The 4,505-nt window shown below is 35.0% G+C and overlaps 1 protein-coding gene across 1 annotated transcript in view; it reads right to left on the bottom strand.

Moving 5' to 3' along the window:
- LOC107653784 (neuropilin-1a-like) overlaps nt 1-4,505 on the bottom strand; it is a 46,608-nt gene that overhangs the window by 21,151 nt on the left and 20,952 nt on the right. The window lies entirely within an intron of this gene.

Genomic DNA, 4,505 nt, shown 5'->3' with positions numbered 1-4,505 from the left:
TTTAATATCTAATTTTTGCAAAAGAAAAAAAATGGAGATCTTTGAGCAGGATTCAGCCATTTGCTTCCACAGCATATACTGAGCAAATGGACAGTGAAAAGTGCCAAGCAGAGGTTTTTGGGGAGATGCTTTAGTGCTCGGAGAAGCTAAAAACCTGCCATAATCTGAAACTAATGTCATCCCATACAACATTTTCAAAAAATGTCACTGGTGAACCAACATTTACAGTAGTGCTAAGACAATGTCAGCGGCACATAGCCGTCAGAGCTAAAACTAGCTAAAAATGCAGGATAACATCCATGTAGTGGATCTGTTGTAGATACACTAATCATCACCAATACCAGCTTTTCATTAAATATCATATTCCTTTTGTACTCAACATGAACTAACATAATGGTTTTGCTAGTCTCAAACTCAATTAGTGAAGAAAGTGCTAATTGCAAACTCTGTCTGTTCCCTATTGTGCAACATTTGTATGTCCTGACTCAGTTTAACGATATTAAAAATATAAGGTCTTTGTTTCTGAAGTCTGCTGAATGAGTGCTGATCTGATCTGGCTGTGCTAAAATATACATGGCAGGAAGATAAGAGAGCTGTGGAACAGCCAGCGATTTGAGATCAGAAAGCTTGGCTGGAGAAGAGACAGTCTGGATCAGTTTCCCTCACACCAGCTGATCACAGATCAGAACTAATGAGCGCCTCGTGATTTATTAACCACTTTCTGCTTCAAAAAGACAAAGAGAGGGAAAAAAGGGGGAAAGAAACTGATGAAAAAAGCGAGCAATTCCAATACATTTTACTACAGTAATCCTTCATATACTGTATATAAGCCTTACAGCTTTCCCAAAGAAAATATATTGCCTTATACTCTAAAAAATGCTGGGTTAAATACAACACAGCGCTGGGTGAAATATGGACAAACCCAGCGATTGGGTTGTTTTCAACCAACAGTTGTGTTAAATGTTTAACCCAACCTTCTGGGCAGTAACCCAACTGCTGGGTCAAAACAACCCAATCGCTGGGTTTGTCCATATTTTACCCAGCACTGGGTTGTATTTAACCCAGCATTTTTTAGAGTGTATATATTAATGATCAATATATCAAATTATTCAATGCATATTGAAAATATACAGAATAACATATTGTGCTAATATATTTACAACATATTTATGGAAGCCCATTTCCGCCACGTAAGAAAAAAATTAATGCCTTAAAAAGTAAAAATTATGACATACTTAAGTCATAATTACGAGATAAAAAGTCGAAATTATGACTTACTAAGTCGAAATTATGACTTTAAAAGTCATAATTACGAGATAAAAAGTCGAAATGATGACTTACTAAATCGAAATTATGAGCTAAAAATTCAAAATTATGACAAGTCATAATTATGACTTCAAAAGTCGAAATTATGACTTCAAAAGTCGAAATTATGACTTCAAAAGTTGAAATTATGACTTTACAAGTCGAAAATTGACTTAATGACTTTATAAACACATTTGACTTAAGTCATAATTACGAGATACAAAGTCGGAATTATGACTTTAGATAGTCGAAATTATGAGATAAATCGAAATTATGACTTTACAAGTCGAAATTGACTTAATGACTTTATAAACACATTGGTCACAGGATAGTGGTCTATAATGATAAACGGGACATTCTGAAACGCGTTAATTTGGCAGTTTGGGGGACCAAGTTCAATTTACACCTTATTAATAAAGCATATACCATTTACAGACAAGCAGAATATAGCGCAGAATATGAACGCAACATGCTGAGTTGCACGTTAAGCATTTTATATCTCAAAACGTTATGACTTTTTATCTCGTAATTATGACTTAAGTCATAATTTCGACTTTTTATCTCATAATTTCGACTTACTAAGTCATAATTTCGACTTTTTACCTCGTAATTATGACTTTTAAAGTCATAATTTCAACTTAGTAAGTCATAATGTCATCATTTTGACTTTTTAAGGAATGAATTTTTTTCTTACGTGGCGGAAATGGGCTTCCATACATATTGTATGATACATAAGGAATTGCCACTTTACTTATATATTTACTTATATATCGTGATGACATTTTATATTAAACAATGCACTTTATAATATACAGATGTACATGAATAATAAATAAATAAATAAATATTGAGAAATTACTTGAGCTTTTTAATAAAGCTGTTAAATGTAAAAGTTTAGTGCAGTTTTTGTCTTCATTGCTATATATTTTTCATATTTATCAGCATGGTCCATGCATATATTGCAGTATATTGAAAAAATATAAGCACTGGTTTCCCAAATATGCAAATGATTATTTGAATACTGTGTATATATTATATATGTATTATTTTATATTTTTATGTATTACAACCAGTCAAATTTGAATTTCTACAAAAAATTGTGATTGTTTTCAAACAGGTTTCCTAAATACTCTCCCTGTCTGCCATTGGTCGACAAATAAGTTAATTCTGCTTTAAACTCACACCATTGGTTAAGCTGTTGCTATGTCAGGCTGGTTAAGATTCTTCAACAAACAAAGCAATGTTTTGAATGCAACACAGAATCACAAAGTGTATACTTTCCAGAGAAATTAACCTACGAATGACTTACTTATAGCTGTCTCTGCTTATTAAACTAAGATAGGAAAGAATATTTTAACATCAAGAAAAAAAAAATCACACATTTCACCTTTAAAAGCAAACAGTACAAACAGGAGATTAAGGGAAAGCCCCAGTTCCTCATGGGAACTCCCTGGCCGAGAAACTCCACATTCTGGCTTTCAGAAAACAAGCCATTCCAAAAGTGTATCACACTTCCTTATAAGGAGACAGGCCAGACTTGACTGTGGGCATTTCATCTGAAAAATCATGACCACAGAAGCAAAAACAATGATGAATTATATCATTTTTGGTAAGAGAATATTTTTACAGTTGAAACCACACAGACATTTGAATTGACATTTGAGGACTTCTGAAGTCGCCAAATTATTATATTAGTCACTAGTGTGACTGTGCAGTTTTATAAGGGTCAAGCCAATTTAAAGTCTGCTGCAACCACTGTGAGAACGTGTTCAAACTGGAATCCATACGACTCCAGAGGAAAATGTGTCCTCAAGCCAGCTGACTCTGCAAAACATATCCTCTGCTGGTTATTTTGAATTCTTCTCTATTTCTACTCTTTGTTTTATTGTATGTTGCATGTTGTTTAAGTGTCTGAATATATCAATAGACTAATACAATAATGCATTTCTCATTATATCACATCCTATGATCTAAAATATGATCTAAAAAAAAAAAAAAACATTTCATGAATGTATCTTGCTGGCAAGAACCCAAATGTAACTACGTTTTCATAATTCTGTCAGGGGAAAGTCTGGTATGTTAAAACTTGTTCATTTTGCCCAGAGTCCATCTGTGAAGTATGGACCTCAGCTTAATTTTCAGAGCTAATTAAATTTACAAAGAGTGTGTGTTTTATTACACCAGAGCCTGTGTGTGTGTGTGTGTGTGTGTGTGTTGGAAGGGACAGTTCTTGCCTTGCCCTTGGCCTGCATAGAAGGAAGTGGCAGAAATCTAATCTGCCTAAACCTAGTGCAAAACTCACTGAAGCTTCTCGTGCTAATTGCGTTGAATTAAACAAGCGTCAAACATGTCTGCCTGTTTCCTAAAGCTGTGACAGTTGTGTTCATCCTAGCATGGGCTTGTTATGGTGTTTGGTGGCTGTTTCAACAGAGTGTTTATGTTGCTTTGTGTGCTTGTAGGAAGTTGATTACATAGGATTTTTTCAGTGTTTTTCTTAAACAATTTGTCATTTGCAGTTCTTCGTTTTCTGGTCTGCACAAATAAAGCATCGTGCATTAATATTTTTCTCTATTCTGTCTATTTTCTTGTCTCTTTCACACTTGTCTTGCATATCAGTGGACAACAAAAATTCACAAATCGGTCAGTCATTAAAACCACAACTGCTCTTGTGTGTCTAAGGCTCAAACGCCATCTGGTGCAGGTTAGCCAGGAGAAACTAAGACGTTGAGCAGACAGATGCGCGATGGCCCAGTCAAAGCAAACACAAATGTGGGACGGCAGGTTTTGCAGGGCAAAGTTCTACTTCATCCATCAAACCGCGGCTTCCTCCCACCATCCCATCCCACAACACCTGGTTGCTCCGAAAGCTCCTCTAAAATTCCATTAACCACAGGTATAATTAATTAGCATTTTCATGAAAATTGTATTACTGCCAGCTGAGAGATCTATAGGCTCCTCGAAGACCTCACATTCATCACCCAGTTTACCTAGAGGAATTAGCTGGAGTTATTTTTAGAACTTTTTTTTATCATTTTTAAAATTATGCATGTGCCTGAATGGTGATCATGTGCTTCTCTTTCCTTAACTTAATCTAATAGGTGGATGGTTTGAAAGTGGGATGAATATTTAAAACACACACACACACACACACACACACACACACACACACACACACACACACACACACACACACACACACA

The sequence above is a fragment of the Sinocyclocheilus anshuiensis genome, unplaced genomic scaffold, assembly GCF_001515605.1.
Source record: "Sinocyclocheilus anshuiensis isolate Anshui unplaced genomic scaffold, SAMN03320099.WGS_v1.1 scaffold79, whole genome shotgun sequence".
In the NCBI taxonomy this organism is placed as follows: Eukaryota; Metazoa; Chordata; class Actinopteri; order Cypriniformes; family Cyprinidae; genus Sinocyclocheilus; species Sinocyclocheilus anshuiensis.
The sequence above is the reverse complement of the archived record's forward strand: the minus strand, read 5'-3'. Positions and strand labels throughout refer to the sequence as shown.